Raw genomic sequence first — 21,673 nt, 5'->3', positions numbered from 1 at the left:
ATGTGGGACCACATCACCGAGGCCGTCACTGCCAGCAGTGTCGCCCCCCTCCCCACACCCACCCCACCAACACCTGGCTCCAGTGCACAAAGGTGCTTCATGACCTCAGACCAAGGTCAAGGTCAGTGAATGCATCTTCAAAAGCTGTCTCCTACCAACATCATCCCTAGCCTCACACGTTTCTCAATGCACGACATTCGCCCCCCCCCACCCCCGTCCCATCACTCACCAACAATCTGTACCAATCACACCTCCCATTCCTAGCCTCACCTCACCTCCTTGAAGGAGACGGTGCAGGACATTCTTGGCAGGAGCATAGTTCAGCCCTTGACCAGCAGCGGGTCAGAAAGATAGAAGATGCTGATATCCTCATACGCTATCCTCCTTCTGGAATGACCCTCTTGCTTTACCACCCTCCCCTTACCACAACTCCAAACTTGTGCCTTCCTCATTTCACACACCTAAGCAATGCAGCCTGCCTAGCCAGTGGTTGACCGAGAAGAGGGAGAGGAGAGTGAAGAAAAAGAAACACCATCATTCGATTTGACACTCCCAGCCATCAGCTCCTCAAGGTTGACCAGTAAGACTATTTGCTGTGTCCTCCACTGAAAGTCAGCAACCTTCCACCAGCCATGCTGCAACCACTGGGGTAGCACTGCATGACATCAGTAGGATAGGCAAAGGTACACACAAGACAGTCACTATGAGTGATGAGTTGATTTCTTGATGTCATATTAGATGGATAGATGTATAAAGTTGGATTGGAAAGTTTGCTTTGTGGTGGCTTTTATTTCAGCATTGTGTCCAAGAGGACGCTGTGATGGTCAGTAACAGAGGGAAGGGAAGGTGTGGGACAAATGTTGAAAGGGGAATTGGGTTTGTAGTCACTGGCACCACAGGTGGATGATTCCATCCCGGATATCCTGGCCAGAAAGGGGCTGTCTGGGTTGTATCTTCCTTCTGCTTCCTCCTCTTCTGCATCTTCCTCTTCCCTCTACCTGCGGATGCTGCTGTAAATCTGAAATAAAAGCAGAAAATGCTGGAAATACTCAGCAGGTCTGGCAGCATCTCGGCCTGAGACGTGAACTTTGTTTCTCTCTCCACGGATGTTGCCTGTCCCGCTAAGTATGTCCAGCATATTCTGTCTTCTCAGAGGCCTTCCTTTATCACCCATGGTCTTTCAAGCATCCAGCAGCACTCCCTACACACTTAAAAAAATATTTAACATGTATTGTAGCAAGCCCCTACTTCAATAAAATCAAAAATCCCAGTCCAAAAGCTTAAATGCAAACTTATCTGATGTGTGTGTGCCTTTAAGAGGTGCTGACAGCGCTGAACTCATTTCAAAGGTCCAAGTTAGCCGAGGTGATGTCACCTCTCCCTCATTTCAATCTGCAGGGCTATCGATGTTATCGGTACACTGCCAAGTCTTGGGACACCTTGGAACCCGCCACCAGCTGGCGAAAGAGCGGCAGCCACCCTCCTTACGCTACTTTTGTGGGCAACAGGTGATGTTAAGCAACCAAATTTTTTAGCCCTTTGTGCTTCGAGCACCATTGTGCATAATGTTACAATTCTCCACCCAGAATCCATTTCTCATTTTTTCACCAAATTTCTTGATTGATTCTAATCCTTTTGAATGTTATTAATCCCCTAGCAAAATAGTTTGGTGTTATCAGCAATGTTTAAAGTTTAGTCCTCCAAAAAATACTGTCCTCCATATTGTTTACAGTTGGGGTAAACAGTGTGGAACCCAGAACAGATCCCTGGAAACTCTCTTTGCCACTGTACAACAGTCGTGAAATTGATGGAATTCTGTATAAGGCACACCCTCTCCACCAAATCTTAGGCTAATTTGATCTATAATTTCTAAGTTCATGTCTCATTCCTTTTTTGATTACTGGGATATCATTTGCTACATTTCAGTCCTCAAATACAACTCCAGTCCTCAATCACAGCCCTGAAAAATATTTGTCTAAGAATTGTATCGTGCAATTGATTAAACACAGTCTTTTCACCTCTGAGACTTGGATTTGCATCTAGCCCAGACTAATGGGATGAAAGTTTCCTCTCTCTGCTGGCTGTAAGGATCCTCTGTGAAATGAATTTGAGCAGTTATAATCCAGTGACTAACGGGTGTTGGCCCTCATTACAAAGCTACCCGTATTGGCAATCTCACTCAGAGGGGCCTCAGGGATGGCAGATGTGCGAAGTGGAAAAATTCATACCAATATAGCAGGAAGCGTTCTTCTCAGGCTACGGATCTGTTCCACAGATCCTCTCTGTATAGTCTCATCCTTGTTTTTAAATCCCTCCATGGTCTCGCCCTATCCCATCTCTGTAACCTCCTCCAGCCCTTCAACCTCTGAGATCCCTGCACTCCACCAATTCCGGGCCGTGCCTTCAGCTTCCTAGACCCAATGCTCTGGAATTCCCTTCCAAAACCTCTCCATTTTTCTATCCTCCTTTAAGAGACTCCTTAAAACATACCTCTTTGACCAAGCTTTTGGTCATCTGTCATAATAAGTCGTGGCTCAGTGTCCAAATTTGTTTTTTTAGCACTTCTGTAAAGCACCTTAGGATGTTTTACTACATTAAAGGTGCTATATAAATGCAAGTTGTTGTTATATAATATGGACATAGAAAGTTGGTGATCTGCATGCCATCAGTGAAGCCATCAACTGTTGGACCCATTGCAAATGATAGTGGACAACCTCGCTCCTGGCTGAGAGCACCAACAGATCAGGTTTTCTACAAACTGCCAGTGACTTGGAAAAGTTTTGTTCTTTGTAAGTATGGCAGGAGTGCTTTACATTTAAAATACATCCCTTTGCATTACTGCTCCCCTCAAGCTTTATGTGTTACTTTAGAATGTTTTTTGAAACAGAAGTGATTTCAAATAATACCTGAAAATATAAATGCTCTTTCACTGTTCATATGCTTTTAGTTACTGAATAATTAGTATACTTGTATTGCATATAAATGCTAAAGAAATTAAAGAATTTGTATGGAATTTCATTGAACTGTATTAAGGGAACAATTGTCCCAACAATCTAAAATATTAAAAGTTTTGAGACATTCTGTTTGTGTCATGCTTACTTCCTGTGTTTCAATTTGTTGGTCATGTTATTGTATAAACTTGATGTCATGTCTGTGTGTTGGTTTTGTAAGAGTACTTGCCATTATACATAGCTTTCAGAGCTCTCAAAACTAGGTTGTGACCCAAACACCGGCATGCAGCCCTGGCTCGATCCTTCCCCCCATCAACAACCCACATGTCCCATTTGCCTGGCATCCTGTCCGGATCCTTCCCTCCACTGATGGCCCACCACACAAAAATGTACCAGCTGAAATGAAAGAAGAAAAAAGATAGATAGAAGTTGAGGAATATGGAGAGAGAGAAAGATAGAAACAGGAGATTGGAGAGAGACCAGCAGACGAGAAATAGAGAGAAAGCAGCAGCAGAAGACCAGAAACTGAATAGAAGAATAGAAGAGAAAGAATTAGAGAGAGAACCAGAAGATGAGACCAAGAAAACTAAGAGGAGCTAAAAAGGGAACCCGCAATGTGATGATGACAGAAAGAGGTAACAGAAAGATTCTGCTGACCCACCGTGAGCAGTTCCATTAGAGATCTACTAGTATTTAAATAAACTCAGCACTGTAATGAATATTTAACAATGATTAAAAAACACATATTGATGGAAGAGAACAGGAATACGTCAATCAAGGTTAGATTATTACAACATATCTCAAGGCACATGAATAAAACTTAATCGAAAATTATATATGTCTGATTTAATGTCACGTAGCTTAAATTCCATTGCGTGAGTAAGGCAATGATATTCTGGTGATGACTTACAATTGAGTTTTCAGGTTCTGTCAAACACTAAAAAAGAGCGGGGAAATTTGAACTTGTCCTAATTGGTGCAAATGGGGCAACAATATAGTAAAAATGGCAGAGCACTACTTACTACCCTGTTCACGCATCTGTTGCAGCTGCTGCCATTTTGAAAGAGGCCTACAGCTGAGCTAATATGCAAATCGGGGTCGATGATGTACATAGCAGGAGTGCTCCTCTGGACCCCACAAAAATAATCTAGGCCGCCTCTCCCTGGCAACCCACCCCGCGATCACAACCCCCTCTCCCATCCCAGCACTTACATTGCTGCCAGGCAGCCTGATATTGGCCAGCCTTAATCCAACAAGTTGCATTGGGATGTTTTTCAAGCCAAGATAGTGATAAAGTTAAAAAAAATCACAAATACTAGTTCGTCTTCCATGGCCTGCACACGTGGGGGTAATTTTGACGATGGGTACACCTGTCCCAATTTTCATTCTCACAATGGCAATGAAAATAAGTAGAGATGTATAATGGGCAGCTGATCTGATATCTCCCGTTAAAACTATTGCCCAAAGTCAAAATCTACCTCGATGAGTCCACACCAAGTGTAGTTTTCAGTTGGAAACAGGTTAGAGGAAGGGGATAATCTGATTAGTGCAAGCAGACATAACTCAGTCCCCATACATTCTGTCCTTAGTTTTATATAATGTTTTTACTTAAAATTATTATTTATAGTTAAATAACAAAACCTATGGAAATTTGTGAAGCAGAGAAGAGTTGGTTTGAACACAGGAGTTTTTTTTGTAATATAGGCTGAAGAACAGGGAATCACAAAACTGAGGTGCTATAGTGACACCACTGGCAGGAGGTTGTAATTATAGCATGACAAGTTTACATATGGAGGGGCCGAAATTCAGGTGGGTCAGAAAGCTGGCGCACCTATGAGTTTTTAACTGGTACTCGCCGCTGGATCTCTTGGTGTGATGAGCAGATCCATTTTCAGGACCTTGAATTTGTTTCAGTCCGACATGAAATGGATCATAATGGGGCGTGCCTTAGACTCAAAGCCAGGCTGACTGACTGAAATTGGGTCGGTTGGGCTGTCTGCCGCTGTCAATCAATGTGGTGACGTCACAGCGTGTGTGTGTCACCACACTCTCTCCCCTCCGTTAAAGGGGAGAGATTCGATCGTTTTTTTAAACTTTGGCCACCGGGCCACCAGGGAGGGTTTCGGCCGGGCCAGCGGTCTGACACCCAAGAGAGGGTGCCAGGCTGCCTGTTGGCGGCCCGGCCGAACCTGGGCAGTATTTTGCCGGCCGATCGGCAAGTCGGCTGGCAAAAATTCTTCCTTTGCAGCCGTAGCAGTGGGCCCTTACCTTTAAGGGCGGCCGTGCTGCAGGGCCGCACTCAGTGCGGAGATGGTGCACCGGCAGAAAAACCTGTCGGGGGCACCGCTCAGCGTGCGATCGACGGATTGATGAAAACGGATAGGTAAATATTTATTTGATTTTAATTTGGTGGTGCATCTACTTGGATGGGATGGGGTCCAGACCGAAAGATCCCCAACCATAATTTTGATCGGGTCGGCCCGTTGACCGCAAAGTGGCAGCCATTCGATTTTTAGGAATTAGCCGCTGCAAACGGGTATTAACGGGTCTCTTTGAGACCCTGAATTTCGGCCCCGAAATATCTGTTATAAATGTGGACATACAAATTTATCACTGGAAAAGTTGACACAAAGGTGTGACAAAAATATGACAACAGGAAGTAAGGCGTTGTGGACAGGCTGTGAATGCAGATGTAAAATGTTTAATATATTGACATAGCTATCTTCCAGTTTTGCTGTAGTGGTAATCAGGTATGTTGCTAGGTGTGAATCTATATAAAAATGCTTCAACACAAAGCAGAATTTGAACTGACCAGGTTTGCAGTGGAAAATCTGAGGGCTGGATTTTCCGTTGTTGTCTGCCTCTGTTTTCGCCCCGGAGGGGCGTCAATGAGCTCTTCTGGGCAGGCAGCCAGCTTCCATCTCCCCGCCGGGGTTTTTGGGGCCGGTTTTGGTGGGGCACGGAGCATTACCGCTTTAGCAGAAACGAGCCGGTGTACAACGCCTCTGGTTGCGACACCGGCTCAATTTTTGACTCCCGTCCGATCCGTAGTGCCGCGTAGCACGCCCCGTGGGACCGCCTGTGAAAGTGGGCGGTCCGAGCTGTAGCAGCTGCAGTGTGGTAAGTAATGTCGACCTCAGGTAAGTGTGATAGTTTTTTTTTGCGATTTATGTTGTGGTGGTGTGTGCTATGTATTGGGAATGATTGTGGTGTTTTTTTTCCCCCCAGGCCTTTCTTAGAGCACTCCAAGGCCAGCTCCTTAGCTCAGAATTTTCGCATGCTCAGCCAGCCTAGCGCCCTAAGAGAGGTGTGCAACGCCTCCCTTAGCACTCCGTCCCACACTCAGGGCTCAGCTGCACAATTTTGCTGACTGAGGCGCAAACTATTCTCGGGCGCAAACTTTACCGCCCCGCCAACATTATTACCCCGAAATGAGCAAAGCCGAAAATCCAGGCCAAAGTGCCTAATCCCTCCTGTGGCAACTGCACTTCAAAATAATTAATTGTGCGTGAAATACCTTGAGACATTTGTGGGAGATATGATTAGGTGCTATAAATGTAAGTTTTTCTTTCTTTTCATTGCCTTCAATAGTCAAACAGTGGGGTCCTGTTCAGAAGACCTAAGTGAATATCAACTATGACTGTTTGAATATAGTTAGTTGCTATGGGTTCCTGCCTCATGCTAATATAGTACACCACTGTTAGATGGGAACTAGACATTCAGAAGGGAAAATAAAAAAAACACCTTCTGCTGATTGATGTTGTTTATTCTGCCATCCTGATGCTGGTTGAAGGAGATAGCAAGGAGAAAGAAAGACAGACCAGAAAAAGGCCTGCATTTAAATTACACCGTAACCGATCTTGTGGAAAAGCTTTAAAGCACTTGCAGATAGATAGGTGAATACAGCAGCTATTTTGCGCCCAGCATGATTCCACAAACAAAAACATGATAAATGGCTCGCTACTCTATTTTTGGAGGCAGTAGTTGAGGGAGAAATATTGGCCAGCTTCTACAATTAATGCTACGAGTTCCTGAAGAGAGATAAATAAAATAAAAATAATTAAGAACAGCTCTGTATGATTTTTTAAAAAGTAAAGTGGCACTTCTGGCTCAGTAGCGAAGTGCCTTCCTTTAGTAACATTTAATGAATCACTGGATAACTGAACATGCCATTTTTAAAGGTACTTTTCATTCGGATCTACCAAGTCAGATAGACACAACTGTGATGTCTAAAAACCCTCTGAAGCAACATTTATACCTATTTATATTTTAGTCAACATTCTGTCTAATCTCTATTTACCCACATTTTATAATAAATATTAAAGTTCCCATGAAACTTTCTGGCAAAAACTTATATGTCAGAAGTCGAACTCATACTGCGAAGTGCACTTTGTACTGTTTACCAGGCTTAGATTATTTATCCTTGTCCAGATTCTTTCTCACTGTACAAAGGTGGTATCAAATGGCACATTCCAACACTGCTTGAAAGCAGTGAGCCAATGAAGCACATTTTCTCAATAGAATCCACAGACTACTTGTTACCACACCCTGTTACTGTACTATTTTATTGGTGATAAATTAACATTTTTGAGATACAGTTTAAGAGTAATCTTTTAAATTTCCAAGTGTTATAATAGTAGCTGTTGGTAAAGTTATAGGATTACTTAATGAAATTGTTTATGTGTGAGAGTATACTTGACTCTATACATAATGGGGCTGAAATTGGCCCTTTCTATAAGGCCCGTGGCTGCCTGAAAGTGGCGGCCATGGGTCGGTGCGGACTGGCCGCCGGCTCTCCGTGGAAGGGCCGCCATTTAAAAAATTGCCCTTCCTCAGGTGTGGAGCGGTGCAGGGGACCACTCCGACCGGTAGCAACCCCTTCCCGAAATTGCCCCGCGGGAAATTGTCCCTTTCTGGAATTGCCCCACAGGAGTGGCGCTGCCGCTGGTCGGTGCCACTGACAGCTTTTGCTATCGGTACCCTTTCCATGGTTGGCGGCGTGACCACCCTTAAAGGGGAGGTGGCGCTGCCAGCGGCGCCATGTTTTTTTTCTTGGCCGACTGCCATGTTGGGCCGACAACTATGGCCGTGGTCAATTATGGGCTGGCCGAAACCCTCCCTGGTGGCCCAGTGTTTGCCACTAAAGTGGCTGGCGTGTTCGCAGCGGCCCTCGCCTTTAACTGAGGGGGTGGGACGTTGTGATGTGCAAGCACGGTGACATCATCAGCGCGGCGCTGATAACTTACAATGTCAGCCACTCCGCCTCGCCCCCACTTCTGTCTGATGATGAGGCAACTTCCGCCCCGCTTCAAAAAAAAGCACGGAGTGATGAATTTCTCCCGATTGGCTGCCCCATGCATTGGGGCAGACGGAACACATCAGAAACCGTAGGTGCAACTCATTTTAGCCGGTGGGCAATTTCGGCCCCGATTATTTTTATATACAAATTTCAGCCCTAATTTTAACTCGGCTTGAGTATCAGGTGGGCGTGGACGGAAGATGGTGGCAAACCGTCCTTACCTCAGCAGTGTGATGCCTGTGCGATTTCTGGACATCATCTGCATGTCCCTGGTCAGTTTCCTGTCTGAAACTGGCAAGATGTGTCAGCTAGCCGGGGGTGCGGGATCACAATGTCGGGCAGAAGGGGACCACCGCCAGGGACCAAAGGAACGTTCTCGGCTCTCGTGCTCCTCCTGGCTGCACAATGAAAGTAAAACAAAGCTGAAAAGATTTACCTCTTTGGGCCGCTTCTGGCCCAGGCTCCTCTTGCTGCTAGGCTGACCTGGCAGGAAAGCCACAATGCCTTCCTTGCTCAGGCCACTGATTAAAATAGCAGTCATCATTGGAGCCAGTTCTAAATAATTAAAGAAGGAAGCTAGATATTGAGCAGTAAAAGGTACACACTACATCACTGGCTGGTGATACTGAACACAAGAAAATATCTAGCATTGAAACTCAAAAACCGAACAGAAGGTTAGTGATGCATTGGCACCATTCAGATAAATAGGAATGGAACCATGGGGCTCAATTTTCCCCAAAGCATTTTTTTGCCATACTTGAAGAGTTATGCCCGATTTTTTGTGGCCCAAGTGCGCCAAAAAAAAAAAGTGTTGTAAGTTTCTCCTTAGGATCTCTTAATTTTGGTGTGGCCTCATCAGAGGGGGGTGGAGCCTTGATCTGCGCCAAAAAGATCGGGCTGCCATGGTAACCTGTGAGTTCTCCTGCCTGACGGTGAATTCTGTGAGTTGTCCTGCGTGCGTTCTGTGACTTCTCCTGCTGGTGCGATCGCTCAGTTCTCCTGCCTGCCGTTGAGTTCTCCCGCCCCTAGCCTGGGCCGAATGCAGAAAGGTGAACTGGAGTTTTATGCTGAAGGTAGGACTTTAATTTTTTATTTCTTCTTATTTTAATTGTGCGAAGGAAAGATGGTTTTGCAAGTCTGTTCCCTAAGGCTGGGCTGGTTCAGGTCCAGGTCCTCTCCGCTTCCCGCCCCTATTCCAGGCTGAATGGCCTCCGATGTGCTTACCTGTGCCGATTTCTTTAACTCTCCGCAAGGGTTTTCTCAAGTGGCCCCGTACGCTGGCCTAAGTAGAAATGGAGTAACTATTAGCTGGCCAAAGTTGCCTAAATGGCCAGAACTGGTGTAGGTGGCCGGTAACACCCCCTTTTGAGAAAAAAAAACTAACCTAAAAAAATGTAACTAAGTGAGTTATGCTGGTGCAAATTGATTGGGGAAACTAGGGATTTTTAAGTTAGGCCAGAAAACAGAGCCTACTCCAAAATAAACTGAGCAACTCCTGGGGAAAATTGAGCCCATGGAAGGGAGTCCATAAACCTGGATCACGGAGATGTGTTGGAGGAGGATGGCATGGCCAACTGTATTGATCACTGCAAAAGGATTGAGGAAGATGAGAAGAGATAAAGCACCACAGTCATAATCACACAAGATGTCATTCGTGAATTTAGATAGAGCCATTTCAGTGCTGTGAGAAGGGCAGAAGCTGGACTTCAGATATTCAAACAAGTTATTATAAATAAAATTACTGAGTTAGAAACACAAATTGCTATGGAGTTTAATAATATAATAGCAATAGCAGAGACATAAGCCTGGAACTTCCTCAGAGCTACCCCCACTCCACAGTCAGCATGGATTTATGAAACAAATTTGCTAGAATTCTTTGAGGATGTAACGAACAGGGTGGATAAAGGGGAACCAGTGGATGTGGTGTATTTAGACTTCCAGAAGGTATTTGACAAGGTGCCACATAAAAGGTTACTGCACAAGATAAATGTTCATGGGGTTGGGGGTAATATATTAGCATGCATAGAGGATTGGCTAATGAACAGGAAACAGAGAGTAGGGATAAACGGCTCATTCTCGGGTTGGCAATCAGTAACCAGTGGGGTGCCGCAGGGATCAGTGCTGGGACCCCAACTATTTACAATCTATATTGGAGGAAGGGACTGAGTGTAACATAGCCAAGTTAAACGACGATACAAAGTTGGGAGGAAAAGCAATGTGTGAGGAGGACACAAAAAAATCTGTAAAAGGACATAGACAGGCTAAGTGAGTGTGCAAAAAATTGGCAGATGGAGTATAATGTTGGAAAGTGTGAGGTCATGCACTTTGGCAGAAAAAAAATCAAAGAGCAAGTTATTATTTAAATGGAGAAAGATTGCCAAGAGCTGCAGTACAGCAGGACCTGGGGGTACTTGTGCATGAAACACAAAAGGTTAGTATGCAGGTACAGCAAGTGATCAGGAAGGCCAATGGAATCTTGGCCTTTATTGCAAAGGGGATGGCTTATAAAAGCAGGGAAGTCTTGCTACAGTTGTATAGGGTATTGGTGAGGTCACACCTGGAATACTGCGTGCAGTTTTGGTTTCCATATTTACGAAAGGCAGTTCAGAGAAGGTTCACTCGGTTGATTCTAGATATATGAGGGGGTTGACTTATGAGGAAAGGTTGAGTAGGCTGGGCCTCTACTCATTGGAATTCAGAAGAATGAGAGGTGATCTCATCGAAACGTATAAGATTATGAAGGGGCTTGACAAGGTGGATGCAGAGAGGATATTTTCACTGATAGGGGAGACTAGAACTAGAGGGCATAATCTATAAGGGGCCGCCCATTTAAAACTGAGATGAGGAGAAATTTCTTCTCTCAGAGGGTTGTGGATCTGTGGAATTCGCTGCCTCAGAGAGCTGTGGAAGCTGGGAATTGAATAAATTTAAGACAGAGATAGACAGTTTCTTAAATGATAAGGGAATAAGGGGTTATGGAGAGCGGGCAGGGAAGTGGACCTGAGTCCATGATCAGATCAGCCATGATCGTATTAAATGGCGGAGCAGGCTCGAGGGGCCGTATGGCCTACTCCTGCTCCTATTTCTTATGTTCTTATAACTTTGTCATAAGTGCAACGGAACCTCATTTACATGCGGAAATGGGTTTTCCAGCAAAGCAACAGTGTCCTAGCGAGAGCAGCTTCAAAGAAATTCTGGATTGTAGCTTAGGCTAAGGCAGGACTGGGGTTGAACATTCCCGGCTACAAAGTAATTAGGAGCATTAAAGCAAGGAAAAAGTGAGGAGCGGCGTTAAGCAAAGGTCCCTTACAAGACGAGAACATAGGGATGATGTGGGGATGGTGCAAAAGCTGAATCTATTTTGTTGGAATTAAGGAATAAAGAGGGAGCAATTACTCTTTTTGGAGTAGGACCACTGACAGTGGAAAGGACTTCGAGGAAGCGATATGGAGATAAATTAGACAAAACTGTAGGAAAAAAGCACTATAATAATTGGTGACATTAATTATCCTAATTTAAGCCAGGGGTAAAAGTATGGCAAATGGCATAGAAGGGGATATGTTTCTACAATGTGTCCAGGACTGCTTTCTAGATGAGTATGTTTATAGTCCAACAGAGAAAGTGGCACTGCTGGATCTAATTCTATAAAAGGAAATGGGGCAAGTAGTTAATATAGAGGCACGGGAACAAATAGCAATAATGACTATAATACAATTACATTCAATAAAAAAAATTGAAAAGGAGTGGGAAATATTAAAGATAAAGGTCTTTAAAATTATGAAAGGTTTTGATAGAGTTGACATGGAGAGAGTGTTTCCACTTGTGGGGAAGAGCAAAACTGGAGGCCAGCAATATAAGATAGTCATCAAGAAATCAAATAGGGAATTCAGAAGAAACATCTTTGCCCAGAGAGTGGTGAGAATGTGGAACTTGCTACCACAGGGAGTAGTTGAGGCAAATAGTATAGATGCATTTAAGGGGAGGCGAGATAAACATAAGAGGGAGAAGTGAATAGAGGGCTATGCTGATAGATTTAGATGAAGAAAGACGGGAGAAGGCTTGAATAGAGCATAAACGCCGGCATGGACTGTTTGGGCCGAATTACCTATTTCTGTGCTGTAAATCCTATGTAATCATATGTAATGAAGGTACTTGACTACTGAAATGCCAATTTCAATAAGATCAAAAGGGAACTAGCCCAGATAAACTGGAAAGAAAATCTGGCAAATGAGATGATGGGAAAAAACTGGGAAACGTTCAAACAAGAGATGTCTAGGAAGCAGATGGGATATATTCCCACAAGAAGTAAAAGATGGTGCAGTAAATGCTGGAGTTCCTTGGATGAGTAAAAAAATTATTAAAATAAGGCTTATGATGAATCTAGGATTAATAATACAAAAAAAATCACAGGAAATATAGAACAGCAGCAAAAGAAATTGGGTAATGGGTAGAAAACAGCGGATACTTGTTGGAGGAGTTACATCAGGGTTGGTGAAAGTACTGAATGGATGCCTCAGGACTTGGACTTGGGACGACTACTGTTTCTAATTTGCATTTAATGACTTAGACTTTAAAAAAATGCAAGTTGGTTAAATTTGGAGGATATGCCAAACTAGGATACAGCTCACAAATTATAAAGTCTACATGTTGGGCAGAACAGAGACAGATGAAATTTAATGCAGACAAATGCAAAGAACTACACATATGGGTGACAACGCTCTCCATATAAAGGGCCCAAATTTGGCCCTCCGGTTTTTTCGCCGCACCTCCGAGCCCCCCACCGACATTTTACATCAGAAGCAGTGCCAACAAAAATCCTTGCGATCATGGCTGATTCTCGGGCCGTCTGTGGAGCTGGCATGGTGCAGAACAAAGAGGGGGGGCGGAGCTAGGTCCCGGCGCTGAAAACAGTGCTGGGACCTCTGCACATGCGCGCTAGAGTCTGCGCACATGTGCAGTAGCTCCTGGCAGGCTGTTTCTGCAAACGCACGCTGAAGGCTGTGTGAGAGGGGCCCGAAGCACGCCATCCCTAGCCCTGGCCGAATAGCTCCCTCATCGGCGGCCCGCTGCGTTCCCTAAGATAGGAGTTCTATTTTTTATTTGTTATTTACTGATTGATTTTGGTGCTTTAGGTGCAGGGTTCCTTCTATTTTTTTAGTTTTTATTTATTGATTGCTTATTACTTTGGTCTTGGTGCTTTAGGTGCAGAGTTCCTTCTATTTTATTTGTTAATTAATTGCTTATTACTTTTTGTGCTTTGTTTGGTGCTTGGTGGTGCTTTAAATGTAGTTACTTGCGCCAATTCCTTAACTGTAAGTAAGGTCTTTCTGTACGGACAAAAATGGACACATACGCTGCCCTAAGTTAGTTTAGTACAACTTATTTCTGGCCAAATTGGCATAAATGGTGTAAGTGGCTGGGAACGCCCCTTTTGAAAAAAAAACTGACCTAACAAAAAACCTAACTAACTCACTTACACTGGCGCAAATTAAATGGCCATATTCGCAACTAAAAAGATATACCAGAAAAATCAAGTTACACCAAAAGAAATGGCGCAACTCATGGGGAAATTTGGGCCCACAGTGTTGAAATAGCTTAAGATGAAGTTAGAGACCTATGACTCTCAGTATGACTTGATGCTCAACTTGTCTAACAAATGCAAAGCAGCAATCAACAAATTCAATGTGATACTGAACTATATAACCGAAGCAGTGAAATATAAGTCAGTGAACGTAGTGATTAAACTGTACAGCACTCTGGTCAGATTGCATTTAGAATGCTATGACAAATTCTGGTTGCCAAGATATAAAGGAAACATTTGAGTGATAGAGCAATGGTGAAGAAGAGTCACACGATTAATCTCCAGTGTCAAAGGTCTGAGTTATGAGGAAAGACCAGATGAACACTTTAAAAGGATCCTGGGCAGTGAGCAGCTAATTAAATAACAGGAACCCCAAGCATTAACAATTTCAAAGGAGCAGAAGCTCATACCAAACTCAAAAAGTGACGTCATGGCCAGCGCACAGTGAGGAGCATCAGAACCGAGGAATTGGAGCTAAGTGTTTAAATGATCATTTATCTTATGTATTAAGAACATAAAGAGCGTCAAATTGCAAACCGTCCCAGTTGGGGGCGGTAACAGCTGTGAGGCTGGACTTCCTGTGCCAGGCACAGAAATCCGCCTCTCCAGCTAAATTGGGCATACCATCCCCGAGAGGAAGTGGAGTAAAAATCTCGTGCTCCACTTCCTCTCGGGGGCGGGACTGGGGTGCAAAGGGACCCAAATTTTTCAGCGTTACAGAGAGGTGCGTAGCGCTAGAGGGAACATAGTGCCCTCCCCTTTCATTAAAGGGGAGGGCATGCTGCGGACTCTGCATTAGTGAGAAGGGACCACCAGTCGACTACCAGGGAGCGTGGTGCCATGGCAGTAGCCTGGCACAGAAGCAGAGCGCCATCGCAGCACGGACCCCGTGATATGAAGATGAGAAGGCCGCGACTGGTAAGTCGCTCATTGAAAAACTTTTCAGCGCCGCACCTCCTCATTAATTTTTGCCCTGTGAGCAGCCTAATGCCCCACGAAGCTGGCACGGGCATTGACCACGGCAGCCCCACGGCATGCTACCAAATTTTCACTGCGGGGTGAAAACAGGTCGCTACGCACAGTGATGATGTTGTCGTTGCCGACGCAGCCGCCCCGGGCACTACTGGTTCGTGGTACTGCTCAACTCCCACGAAATCTCGCGGGAGTCTGTAGCAGTGCTGCACCCGGGTGAAAAGTCGATTGTGCCCTGTTAGAGCCCCCGAGGGCACTAACATGAGGTGCAAACAACTCAAACTTTCCTCCCAAAGTCTTTTAGGTAAACAAATAGACCCAAGAAGCTAAATAGCCTAAATTGATCTAAGGGGTCAAAATAAACTAAGTGGAGGAAACCAACATTAAATGAATCCAATTTGCATTAACTGGGTATCTACTATACATAATAAATAATCAAGAGTAATGAATTACTAATTAATTTCAAATCAAACTAATCAATTAGCTAATTCATACTAGACCTCGAGTGACTCTATTAATTCTAGATATAAATTACTCCTAATGAATAAATAAAGATTAGAGATAACAGCACAGGCAATGTGTTGGGACTGTGATCTGTAGGAGTTTGTGGACAGTGAAGCTGTCCCGGATTTCCACATCTGCAGGAAAGGATTCTGACTTGAGCCACTCCGGCGCAGAATCCCTGAGCTGGAGTGCCAATTAGAGACACTCGACACATGTTCCAAAGATGAGGGATTAGTTATGTGGATAGACTGGAGAAGCTGGGGTTATGTTCCTTAAAGCAGAGAAGGCTAAGAGGAGATAGAGGGTGTTTAAAAATCATGAATGGTTTAGATAGAGTAAATAAAGAGAAACAGTTTCCAATGGCTGAAGTGTTGATAAGCAGAGGTCATAGATTTAATGGCAAAAGAACCAGAAGCGACATGAGGAAAATCATTTCTGCGCAATGAGTAGTTGGCATTTGGATAGGGTGGTGAAAACAGATTCAATGTAGCTGTGAAAAGGGAATTGGATAAATATTTGAAGGAGAAAAAATTGCAGGGACATGGGGAAAGAGCGGGGGAGTGGGACTAACTAGATTATTTTTCGAAAGAGCCGACACTGACTTGATGGTTTGAATGGTCTCCTTCTGTGCTGTATTATTCTATGATTCTATATTCTATGATTAGAAAGGCTAAGAGGTGCGAAAAAGAATGACTGGGACATAAAGGCAATTAGTAAAAGAATTTTCTAAACACATAAAAAGTAAAATTACAATTAAGAAATGTCAGGCTGATTAGACATGAAAAAAGAAATCTTCTTATGAATGATGGCCAATGTATTAAATGAGTGCCTCAGTTTTCACACAAAGGTGAGATGGTAGGATATAAGGGTCAAAGAGCTGAAGGTGCAGCAATTACCTAGGATAACTATAGATAAGGAAGTGGTACTGAATAAATTGGTGGAACTCAAATTGGAAAAGGCACTCGGCCCTGATGGCAGGCAGCCTGGAATGTTGAGAGGAGTTATGAGTCAGAATTTTTCAAACATGTTCTGATATGGAATTTGTGCCAGTGTAACACGTCGTTTCCAAAAGAGAGAAGTGGTAAATCTTGTAACTTGAGCACAGTATTCCTAATGTTGGTAGTGCGTAGGTTTTTAAGAGGGCATAATACAGGATTCAATTAATACTGTGCTAATTAAGGACAACCAACAAGAATTTTAAAAGGCACAATGATATCAGTGAGAGGCCTGCACCATTTTCATGGTCGATCCTCAGTACCATAAAATTGGGGGGCTGCGTTGATGAATGAGCATTGACAGGCAGCTTGCCAATTGGGGGCAGGGTGCAGATGGGAAATCTGAGATTCCTCCACAGAGTCAAGCTGAAAGTGAACCATGGGAGATAGGAGAGGCAATCCCAGGTGAGGGGGGCATGGAGAGACCAGCTGTGAGCATTCATGCTCCTCCTGGACCCACAAAATTCAGAAACTGGAACTTCTTTCGTTATAACAAGTGGGTTAAGAGATCTTGAGGGATTTTGATGAGGTAAATTGGGAAAACCTATTTTCACCGGTTGCTGAGTTGGCAACTAGAGGGCATGAATTTAAGATCACCAAAGGAACGAAGGGAAAGATTGGGAGAAACACAGAGGGTTGTTAGAAATAGAAACAATGGTGGAAGCAGAATCTAAAACAGCATTTAAAAGGTTAATGGATAAATTAAAAAGGGAACATTTTTAACGGATTTGGGGAAAGAGTAGAGGTCGAAATTGCCTTTCTTTATAGCCCTGTTAATGCCTGCGGGGGGGGGGGGGGGGCGTTAATGGGGCGCAATGGTTTTATCGCCCGGGTGAGGGGGGGTGATAGCGCCTCCCGGGAAATTGCCCGGGAAATTTAGGGGGGGGCGCTGTTCCGGTAGCGCCGCACCCCACGATTAGCGTCCTTGGCTTGCGCACGCCCGGCGATGTCACCTTTGTGCCCGTGGGGCAGGAAGCTGGCGGACATCCATTGCCGGAGTTAGCCATTTTATTTTGTCAGCTGACTCTTGCATTGGCCCGAAAATGATGGCCGTCACATCGATCGGGCTGCCATCATGCAGCCTGGCATGCCATTTTGGGTGCTGGGCCCCTGGCATGGTCAGTTATGTTCTGGTGGCCCAGTGGCTTCCCACTAAAGGGCCTGCAGAGTGCGCAGCAGTCCTCCCCTGAACGGGTGGGGCGGTGTAGCGGGATGTTCCGTGTAGTGCTGGGCCCCTGCCCTGGGAGTGCACCTCCAAGGAAATGGAGCGCCGGAGACATCGCTCCGCTTGCTTTTAGGGGCACGCGTGCCCAATTCCGCGTCGGGTGCGGGACTTCCGGGACAGCCGATAAGAGTCCCGGAACGTTACCGCCCCCAATAGATAGCTTTTACACATAAACAACACAGACCTGATGGTATGTATTAAGTATCGAATAACCCAATGAGGCTAAGTACGGTGAGCTAGTTCAGGCATGACCTTACTCCAGTTTACTTATTCTCAAACATAGAAACATAGAAATTAGTGCAGGAGCAGGCCGTTCGGTCCCTCGAGCCTGCACCACCATTCAATAAGATCATGGCTGATCATTCAACCTCAGTACCCCTTTCCTGCTTTCTCTCCATACCCCTTGATCCCTTTGGCCGAAAGGGCCATATCTAACTCCCTTTTGAATATATCTACCGAACTGGTCTCAACAACTTTCTGCGGTAGAGAATTCCACAGTTAACCACTCTCTGAGTGAAGAAGTTTCTCCTCATCTCAGTCCTAAATGGGCTTATCCCTTATTCTTAGACTGTGACCCCTGGATCTGGAACTCCCCAGCAACGGGAACATTCTTCCTGCCTCTAACCTGTCCAATCCCGTCAGAATTTTATATGTTTTTATGAGATCCCCTCTCATTCTTCTAAACTCCAGTGGATACAAGCCCAGTTGATCCAGTCTCTCCTCATATGTCAGTCCTGCCATTCCCGGGAATCAATCTGGTGAACTTTCGCTGTACTCCCTCAATAGCAAGAACGTCCTTCCTCAGATTAGGAGACCAAAACTGAACACAATATTCCAGGTGTGCCCTCACCAAGGCTCTGTACAACTGCAGTAAGACCTCCCTGCTTCTATACTCAAATCCTCTAGCTATGAAGGCCAACATGCCATTTGCCTTCTTCACCGCCTGCTGTACCTGCATGCCAAACTTCAATGACTGATGAACCATGACATCCAGATCCCATTGCACCTCCCCTTTTCCTAATCTGTCACCATTCAGATAATATTCTGTCTTCCTGCTTTTGCCACCAAAGTGGATAACCTCGCATTTATCCACATTATACTGCATCTGCCATGTATTTGCACACTCACCTAACCTGTCCAAGTCACCCTGCAGCCTCTTAGCATCCTCCTGACAGCTCACACCCACCCAGCTTAGTGTCGTCTGCAAACTTGGAGATATTACATTCAATTCCTTCATCTAAATCATTGATGTATATTGTAAATAGCTGGGGTCCCAGCACTGAACCCTGTGGCACCCCACTGGTCACTGCCTGCCATTCTGAAAAGGACCTGTTTATTCCGACTCTCTGCTTCCTGTCTGCCAACCAGTTCTCTATCCACGTCAATACATTACCCCCAATACTATGTGCTTTAATTTTGCAAACTAATCTCTTATGTGGGACCTTGTCAAAAGCCTTTTGAAAGTCCAAATACATCACATCCACTGGTTCTCCCTTGTCCACTCTACTAGTTACATCCTCAAAAAATTCTAGAAGATTTGTCAAGCATGATTTCCCTTTCATAAATCCATGCCGACTTGGCCCGATCCTGTCACTGCTTTCCAAATGCGTTGCTATTTCATCTTTAATAATTGATTCCAACATTTTCCCCACCACCGATGTCAGGCTAACCGGTCTATAATTCCCTGCTTTCTCTCTCCCTCCTTTTTAAAAAAAAGTGTTACATTAGCTACCCTCCGGTCCATAGGAACTGATCCAGAGTCAATAGAATGTTGGAAAATGATCACCAATGCATCCACTATTTCTAGGGCCACTTCCTTAAGTACTCTGGGATGCAGCCTATCAGGCCCTGGGGATTTATCAGCCTTCAATCCCATCAATTTCCCTAACACAATTTCCTGACTAATAAGAATTTCCTTCAGTTTTTCCTTTTCGTTAGACCCTCGAACCCCAAGTATTTACGGAAGGTTATTTGTGTCTTCCTTAGTGAAGACAGATCCAAAGTATTTGTTCAATTGGTCTGCCATTTCTTTGTTCCCCATTATAAATTCACCTGATTCTGACTGCAAAGGACCTACATTGGTCTTCACTAATCTTTTTCTCTTCACATATCTATAGAAGCTTTTGCAGTCAGTTTTTATGTTCCCTGCAAGCTTCCTCTCATACTCTTTTTCCCCATCCGAATTAAACCCTTTGTCCTCCTCTGCTGAATTCTAAATTTCTCCCAGTCCTCAGGTTTGCTGCTTTTTCTGGCCAATTTATATGCCTCTTCCTTGGATTGAACACTATCCCTAATTTCCCTTGTTAGCCACGGTTAAGCTACCTTCCCAGTTTTATTTTTACTCCAGACAGGGATGTACAATTGTTGAAGTTCATCCATGTAACCTATAAATGTCTGCCATTGCCTATCCACTGTCAACCCTTTAAGCATCATTTGCCATTCTATCCTCAAAGTGAGGATTCAACATGGCTGCCAACATTACATACACGGCTTGCACGTGTCTGCCAGTGACCATTAGGACTCCCGACAGTTGCGCCCTCTGGTGGCAGGTAAAACCCAGTTAACGTACATAACATCATTCCCCCCAAAGTCCTTGGTACAGGTTGTATTTACAAGTTGAAATGGTCCGGGGCCTTCCGCTCCCTGGTTTATCTTCTCAGTTCGAACCCAAGCTTGGGTGAGTTCATAGGACCATTGCTGCATTGCGGAGCAGTCGGACTGACAGAACTGTCGGGGATGGTAGGTTCATCTTTGTGAATGACACAAGGGTCAACTGATGGTTGGATGTGTGTTGGTTGGTCGACGATGATGTCATCTTCAATTTGTTCTGGGTTGTCTGTGAATCACAGCTTGGTTTGGTCGATGTGCCTCTTGCACGTTTGGCCATTTAACAGTTTGACTACAAACACCCTGTTCCCTTCCTTGGCCTAAACTGTGCCAGCAACCCACTTTGGACCATGACCATAATTCAGGACAAACACAGGGTCATGAACAGCAATGTCACGTGATACGGCCATGCGATCATGGTACCATTGCTGTCATTGCCTTCTGAGTTCAACATGATCATTGAGATCCGGGTGTACAAGGGAGAGCCTAGTTTTGAGGCCTCTCTTCATTAACAGCTCGACAGGAGGGACCCCGGTGAGCGAGTGGGGTCTCGTCCGGTAACTGAGCAGAATGTGGGACAAGTGGGTCTATAGGGAGCCGTGAGTCATGCGTTTTAGGCTCTGCTTAATGGTTTAGACAGCCCACTCCGTTTGACCGTTAGACACGGGTTTGAAAGGGGCAGACAACATGCTTGATGTCATTACGGGTCATAAACTTGTGGAACTCCGAACTGGTGAAACACGGTCCGTTGTTGCTGACAAGGATGTCGGGCAGGCCATGGGTGGTGAACATGGCCCGGAGGCTTTCAGTAGTGGCTGTGGACATGCTGGATGACATGATTACGCATTCAATCTATTTGGAGTAAGCATCCACTTCCACTAAAAACATTTTGCTGAGAAAGGGGCCGGCAAAGTCTATGTGGATCTTTGACCACGGTTTGGATGGCCGTGACCACAGACTCAGCGGAGCCTTCACAGGTGCGTTACTCAGTTGCATGCAAGTGTTGCACTGATGCACGCATGACTCCAAGTCCGAGTCAATGCCGGGCCACCAAATGAGAGACCTGACAATGGCCTTCATCATGACAATGCCTGGGTGGGTACTGTGTAAATCTCGCACAAAAGTTTCCCTGCCTTTTTTTTGGCATAGCAACACGATTACTCCATAACAATCAGACTGAATAGACAATTCATCTTTGCGGCTGTAAGGCTTAATTTCATCCTGCATTTCCCTGGGAATGGCAGACCAATTTCCATTTAGGACACACCTTTTTATGCTTGACAGTACAGGATCCTGGCTGGTCCAGGTCCTAATTTGGTGAGCCGTGACAGGTGACCCCTTGCTCTCGAAGGCATCCATGACCAGCAGCAAGTGTGTGGTCTGCAGCATTTCCACCCCGGTTGTGGGCAATGGTAGCCGGCTAAACACATCAGCACAATTTTCAGTGCCTGGTCTGTGACGGGCGACATAATCATAAGCGTATAATGTCAGTGCCCATCTTTGGATGCGGGACGAGGCATTGGTGTTTATACCTTTGCT

The 21,673-nt window shown here is 44.9% G+C and overlaps 1 protein-coding gene across 1 annotated transcript in view; it reads right to left on the bottom strand.

Annotated features, from left to right (window-relative positions):
* cdk6 (cyclin dependent kinase 6) overlaps nucleotides 1-21,673 on the bottom strand; it is a 388,215-nt gene that overhangs the window by 127,225 nt on the left and 239,317 nt on the right. The window lies entirely within an intron of this gene.

This window comes from Pristiophorus japonicus, chromosome 5, assembly GCF_044704955.1.
Source record: "Pristiophorus japonicus isolate sPriJap1 chromosome 5, sPriJap1.hap1, whole genome shotgun sequence".
Classification (NCBI taxonomy): Eukaryota; Metazoa; Chordata; class Chondrichthyes; family Pristiophoridae; genus Pristiophorus; species Pristiophorus japonicus.
Note: the sequence above shows the minus strand (reverse complement) of the source record. Positions and strands in the feature narration are given on the sequence as shown.